Source organism: Gasterosteus aculeatus, unplaced genomic scaffold (genome assembly GCF_964276395.1).
Source record: "Gasterosteus aculeatus unplaced genomic scaffold, fGasAcu3.hap1.1 HAP1_SCAFFOLD_36, whole genome shotgun sequence".
Taxonomy (NCBI): Eukaryota; Metazoa; Chordata; class Actinopteri; order Perciformes; family Gasterosteidae; genus Gasterosteus; species Gasterosteus aculeatus.
The window spans coordinates 70,001-77,500 of record NW_027554894.1 but is presented as its reverse complement, the minus strand read 5'-3'; positions in this window follow the sequence as shown (position 1 = coordinate 77,500).

The following is a 7,500-nucleotide window of genomic DNA, read 5'->3' as shown; positions in this document are numbered from 1 at the left end:
GTTCAATTCGGCCGTTGTGGGCCTCTGGAGGTGTTTGGGTCCGAGTTCCGGGCTCTGGGGGTGTCTGGTAAAGAGATCCGGGTTCTGGCGTCTTTTTCCGGGTCCAATTCGGCCGTTGTGGGCCTCTGGAGGTGTTTGGGTCCGAGTTCCGGGCTCTGGGGGTGTCTGGTAAAGAGATCCGGGTTCTGGCGTCTTTTTCCGGGTTCAATTCGGCCGTTGTGGGCCTCTGGAGGTGTTTGGGTCCGAGTTCCGGGCTCTGGGGGTGTCTGGCAAAGAGATCCGGGTTCTGGCGTCTTTTTCCGGGTCCAATTCGGCCGTTGTGGGCCTCAGGAGGTGTTTGGGTCCGAGTTCCGGGCTCTGGGGGTGTCTGGTAAAGAGATCCGGGTTCTGGCGTCTTTTTCCGGGTCCAATTCGGCCGTTGTGGGCCTCTGGAGGTGTTTGTGGAGCTCATCCGGGCTCTGGGGGTGTCTGGTAAAGAGATCCGGGTTCTGGCGTCTTTTTCCGGGTCCAATTCGGCCGTTGTGGGCCTCTGGAGGTGTTTGCGGACCTCCGCGGGTGTACCGGGGTGATCCGGGACCGGGTCCGGGTTCTGGCGTCTTTTTCCGGGTCCAATTCGGCCGTTGTGGGCCTCTGGAGGTGTTTGGGTCCGAGTTCCGGGCTCTGGGGGTGTCTGGTAAAGAGATCCGGGTTCTGGCGTCTTTTTCCGGGTCCAATTCGGCCGTTGTGGGCCTCTGGAGGTGTTTGGGTCCGAGTTCCGGGCTCTGGGGGTGTCTGGTAAAGAGATCCGGGTTCTGGCGTCTTTTTCCGGGTTCGATTCGGCCGTTGTGGGCCTCTGGAGGTGTTTGGGTCCGAGTTCCGGGCTCTGGGGGTGTCTGGTAAAGAGATCCGGGTTCTGGCGTCTTTTTCCGGGTCCAATTCGGCCGTTGTGGGCCTCTGGAGGTGTTTGGGTCCGAGTTCCGGGCTCTGGGGGTGTCTGGTAAAGAGATCCGGGTTCTGGCGTCTTTTTCCTGGCTTAATTCGGCCGTTGTGGGCCCCTGGAGGTGTTTGCGGACCTCCGCGGGTGAAATAATGGAAAAAAAAAAAAGTTAAAGTTTCCAGTCGGGACTATGTGGAGCGAAAAAAACCCGGACTTTTTTGGCTCCGTCAGAAACTAAGTAAAAGTCGGAATATGTGAAGGAAAGCTCAGAAAATGCCTGGGCTTTTTTAGATCGCTTCGATAAATTTTTTTTTAGCTCACATCACTGGGCCACCAGGTCGCAGATTTCAGAAACCTGGTTTTCGGAAACAGAGATCTCCAGGACAGGGCCCCGAGCTTCGGGGGGAGCGTTCCCCAGCTGGACCTAAGCATAGTGGGCCAGGCCCCGGGCGGAAAGAGGCTCCTGGAGCCGAGATACAGGGGTGGCTCCCCGCGCGACTTACCCGATTTCGGAGCACTATTTTCGGACAGTGATGGCAGAGCAGTGGGTGTACTGGATGGAGGAAAATAACAGCTCCAGAGAGCGGCAGAGACCAGACCATGACCCAGAACGGCACACTGTTCCCGGACAGTGATGGCAGAACAGCAGGTGTACCCCATGGATGAATAAAGAGTTCCAGAGAGCGGCAGAACCCAGACCATGACCCAGAACGGCACACTGTTCCCGGACAGTGATGGCAGAACGGCAGGTGTACCGCATGGATGAATAAAGAGTTCCAGAGAGCGTGATATCCCAGACCATGACCCAGAACGACACACTATTCCCGGACAGTGATGGCAGAACAGCAGGTGTACCGCATGGATGAATAAAGAGCTCCAGAGAGCGGCAGAGACCAGACCAAGTCCCAGAACGACACACTATTCCCGGACAGTGATGGCAGAACAGCAGGTGCAGTGGATGGATGAATAAAGAGCTCCAGAGAGCGGCAGAGACCAGACCAAGTCCCAGAACGGTACACTATTCCCGGACAGTGATGGCAGACCAGCAGGTGTACATGATGGATGAATAAAGAGTTCCAGAGAGCGGCAGAGACCAGACCATGACCCAGAACGGCACACTGTTCCCGGACAGTGATGGCAGACCAGCAGGTGTACCCCATGGATGAATAAAGAGTTCCAGAGAGCGTGATATCCCAGACCATGACCCAGAACGGCACACTGTTCCCGGACAGTGATGGCAGACCAGCAGGTGTACCCCATGGATGAATAAAGAGTTCCAGAGAGCGTGATATCCCAGACCATGACCCAGAACGGCACACTGTTCCCGGACAGTGATGGCAGACCAGCAGGTGTACATGATGGATGAATAAAGAGTTCCAGAGAGCGGCAGAGACCAGACCATGACCCAGAACGACACACTATTCCCGGACAGTGATGGCAGAACAGCAGGTGTACCGCATGGATGAATACAGAGCTCCAGAGAGCGGCAGAGACCAGACCAAGTCCCAGAACGACACACTATTCCCGGACAGTGATGGCAGAACGGCAGGTGTACCGCATGGATGAATAAAGAGTTCCAGAGAGCGTGATATCCCAGACCATGACCCAGAACGACACACTATTCCCGGACAGTGATGGCAGACCAGCAGGTGCAGTGGATGGATGAATAAAGAGCTCCAGAGAGCGGCAGAACCCAGACCAAGTCCCAGAACGACACACTGTTCCCGGACAGTGATGGCAGACCAGCAGGTGTACATGATGGATGAATAAAGAGCTCCAGAGAGCGGCAGAGACCAGACCAAGTCCCAGAACGACACACTATTCCCGGACAGTGATGGCAGAACAGCAGGTGTACCGCATGGATGAATACACAGTTCCAGAGAGCGGGAGATCCCGGCCGATGTCCGATGACGAAGCACTGTATGGGACACTTTGAAGGAAGGGTCGGTCTCCTGGATGAAAAGAACTTTAATTTTCTGACTTAAAATACGGAGTTAAAGTTTCCAGTCGGGACGATAAGGAGGGCAAAAAAACCCGGACTTTTTTGGCTCCGTCAGAAACTAAGTAAAAGTCGGACTATGTGAAGGAAAGCTCAGAAAATGCCTGGAGAATTTTGAGCGGACCGGAAAAAAAAAGTTCCAGCCGACATCACTGGGCCACCAGGTCGCAGATTCCTGAAACCCGGTTTTTAGAAACATAGGCCTCCAGTCGTGAAGACCGGCGTTTGTGCGGTTCGGATCCGACTCAGACCTCAGTATTTTCGGACACCCTCGGACAGTGGCGGGGGTGGAAGAACCGGAGCCTCATGCAGAACTGGCTGTCGGGGAGCAAGCGGACGCTGCCCCGGCAGGAGGCATCATTCCGGGCACTGTGGCTGATCGGTAGCTTTCGTGGATGGATGACTGAGCGAACGAACGAGATGACGGCGGTGCGTCCTGGCTGATGTCCCAGTACGGGGCACTATTCTCGGATGCTGATGGCAGAACAGCAGGTGCAGTGGACGGATGAACACACAGTTCCATAGAGCGGCAGAACCCAGACCATGTCCCAGAACGGGACACTATTCTTGGATGCTGATGTCAGAACAGCAGGTGTAACGCATGGATGAATACAGAGTTCCAGAGAGCGGCAGAGACCAGACCATGTCCCAGAACGGCACACCATTCTCGGATGCTGATGTCAGAACAGCAGGTGTAACGCATGGATGAATACAGAGTTCCAGAGAGCGGCAGAGACCAGACCATGTCCCTGTACGGGACACTATTCTCGGATGCTGATGTCAGAACAGCAGGTGCAGCGGACGGACTAATACACAGTTCCAGAGAGCGGTATTTCACGGCAGATATCCGATGATGAAGCGCTATTGTCGGACACTGATGGCAGAACAGCAGGTGCACTGGATGAAGGAAATAAACAGAACATAGTTCCAGAGGGCGGGATATCCCAGACCAAGTCCCAGAACGGCGCGCTATTGTCGGACACTGATGGCAGAACAGCAGGTGCACTGGATGAAGGAAATAAACAGAACATAGTTCCAGAGAGCGTGATATCCCAGACCAAGTCCCAGAACGGCCCACTATTCCCGGACACTCATCTACTTAAAATCTCCCTGATTACCTGCCAGAACAGAGCAGATCCAGAGAGCGGTATTTCACGGCAGCTATCCGATGATGAAGCGCTATTGTCGGACACTGATGGCAGAACAGCAGGTGCACTGGATGAAGGAAATGAACAGAACATAGTTCCAGAGAGCGGGATATGCGAGACCATGTCCCAGTACGGGACACTATTGTCGGATGCTGATGTCAGAACAGCAGGTGCAGTGGATGAAGGAAATAAACAGAACACAGTTCCATGGAGCGGGAGATCCCAGACCATGTCCCAGTACGGGACACTATTGTCGGATGCTGATGTCAGAACAGCAGGTGCAGTGGATGAAGGAAATAAACAGAACACAGTTCCATGGAGCGGGAGATCCCAGACCATGTCCCAGTACGGGACACTATTCTCGGATGCTGATGTCAGAACAGCAGGTGCAGTGGATGGATGAAATAAACAGTTCCAGAGAGCGTGAGATCCCGGCTGATATCCGATGAAGAAGCACTGTTCACGGACACTGATGGCAGAACAGCAGGTGCAGCGGATGGATGAATACACAGTTCCAGACAGCGGGAGATCCCTGACCATGTCCCAGTACGGGACACTATTCTCGGATGCTGATGTCAGAACAGCAGGTGTAACGCATGGATGAATACAGAGTTCCAGAGAGCGGCAGAACCCAGACCATGACCCAGAACGGCACACTGTTCCCGGACAGTGATGGCAGACCAGCAGGTGTACCCCATGGATGAATAAAGAGTTCCAGAGAGCGGCAGAACCCAGACCAAGTCCCAGAACGACACACTATTCCCGGACAGTGATGGCAGAAGAGCAGGTGTACCGCATGGATGAATACAGAGCTCCAGAGAGCGGCAGAGACCAGACCAAGTCCCAGAACGGCACACTGTTCCCGGACAGTGATGGCAGAACGGCAGGTGTACCGCATGGATGAATAAAGAGTTCCAGAGAGCGTGATATCCCAGACCATGACCCAGAACGACACACTATTCCCGGACAGTGATGGCAGAACAGCAGGTGTACCGCATGGATGAATAAAGAGTTCCAGAGAGCGGCAGAACCCAGACCATGACCCAGAACGACACACTATTCCCGGACAGTGATGGCAGAACAGCAGGTGTACCGCATGGATGAATACACAGTTCCAGAGAGCGGGAGATCCCGGCCGATGTCCGATGACGAAGCACTGTATGGGACACTTTGAAGGAAGGGTCGGTCTCCTGGATGAAAAGAACTTTAATTTTCTGACTTAAAATACGGAGTTAAAGTTTCCAGTCGGGACGATAAGGAGGGCAAAAAAACCCGGACTTTTTTGGCTCCGTCAGAAACTAAGTAAAAGTCGGACTATGTGAAGGAAAGCTCAGAAAATGCCTGGAGAATTTTGAGCGGACCGGAAAAAAAAAGTTCCAGCCGACATCACTGGGCCACCAGGTCGCAGATTCCTGAAACCCGGTTTTTAGAAACATAGGCCTCCAGTCGTGAAGACCGGCGTTTGTGCGGTTCGGATCCGACTCAGACCTCAGTATTTTCGGACACCCTCGGACAGTGGCGGGGGTGGAAGAACCGGAGCCTCATGCAGAACTGGCTGTCGGGGAGCAAGCGGACGCTGCCCCGGCAGGAGGCATCATTCCGGGCACTGTGGCTGATCGGTAGCTTTCGTGGATGGATGACTGAGCGAACGAACGAGATGACGGCGGTGTGTCCTGGCTGATGTCCCAGTACGGGGCACTATTCTCGGATGCTGATGGCAGAACAGCAGGTGCAGTGGACGGATGAACACACAGTTCCAGACAGCGTGATATCCCAGACCATGTCCCAGAACGGCCCACTATTCTCGGATGCTGATGTCAGAACAGCAGGTGCAGTGGATGGATGAACACACAGTTCCAGACAGCGGGAGATCCCAGACCATGTCCCAGAACGGCACACCATTCTCGGATGCTGATGTCAGAACAGCAGGTGTAACGTATGGATGAACACACAGTTCCAGACAGCGGGAGATCCCAGACCATGTCCCAGAACGGCGCGCTATTGTCGGACACTGATGGCAGAACAGCAGGTGCACTGGATGAAGGAAATAAACAGAACATAGTTCCAGAGAGCAGGATATCCCAGACCAAGTCCCAGAACGGCGCGCTATTGTCGGACACTGATGGCAGAACAGCAGGTGCACTGGATGAAGGAAATAAACAGAACATAGTTCCAGAGAGCGGGATATCCCAGACCAAGTCCCAGAACGGCCCACTATTCCCGGACACTCATCTACTTAAAATCTCCCTGATTACCTGCCAGAACAGAGCAGATCCAGAGAGCGGTATTTCACGGCAGTTATCCGATGATGAAGCGCTGTTGTCGGACACTGATGGCAGAACAGCAGGTGCAGTGGATGAAGGAAATAATCAGAACATAGTTCCAGAGAGCGGGATATGCGAGACCATGTCCCAGTACGGGACACTAGTCTCGGATGCTGATGTCAGAACAGCAGGTGCAGTGGATGGATGAAATAAACAGTTCCAGAGAGCGTGAGATCCCGGCTGATATCCGATGAAGAAGCACTGTTCACGGACACTGATGGCAGAACAGCAGGTGCAGCGGATGGATGAATACACAGTTCCAGACAGCGGGAGATCCCTGACCATGTCCCAGTACGGGACACTATTCTCGGATGCTGATGTCAGAACAGCAGGTGCAGTGGACGGATGAATACGAAGTTCCATGGAGCGGGAGATCCCAGACCATGTCCCAGTACGGGACACTATTCTCGGATGCTGATGTCAGAACAGCAGGTGCAGTGGATGAAGGAAATAATCAGAACATAGTTCCAGAGAGCGGGATATGCCAGACCATGTCCCAGTACGGGACACTATTCTCGGATGCTGATGTCAGAACAGCAGGTGCAGTGGATGAAGGAAATAAACAGAACATAGTTCCAGAGAGCGGGATATGCCAGACCATGTCCCAGTACGGGACACTATTCTCGGATGCTGATGTCAGAACAGCAGGTGCAGTGGATGAAGGAAATAATCAGAACACAGTTCCAGAGAGCGGGAGATCCCAGACCATGTCCCAGTACGGGACACTATTCTCGGATGCTGATGTCAGAACAGCAGGTGCAGTGGATGAAGGAAATAAACAGAACATAGTTCCAGAGAGCGGGATATCCCAGACCATGTCCCAGTACGGGACACTATTCTCGGATGCTGATGGCAGAACAGCAGGTGCAGTGGATGGATGAATTAAACAGTTCCAGAGAGCGTGAGATCCCGGCTGATATCCGATGAAGAAGCGCTATTGTCGGACTCTGATGGCAGAACAGCAGGTGCAGCGGATGGATGAAATAAACAGTTCCATAGAGCGGTATTTCCCGACAGATATCCGACGACGAAGGACCATTTGGGACGCTTTGCAGGAAGGGTCGGTCTCCTGGATGAAAAGGACTTTAATTTTCTGACTTAAAATACGAAGTT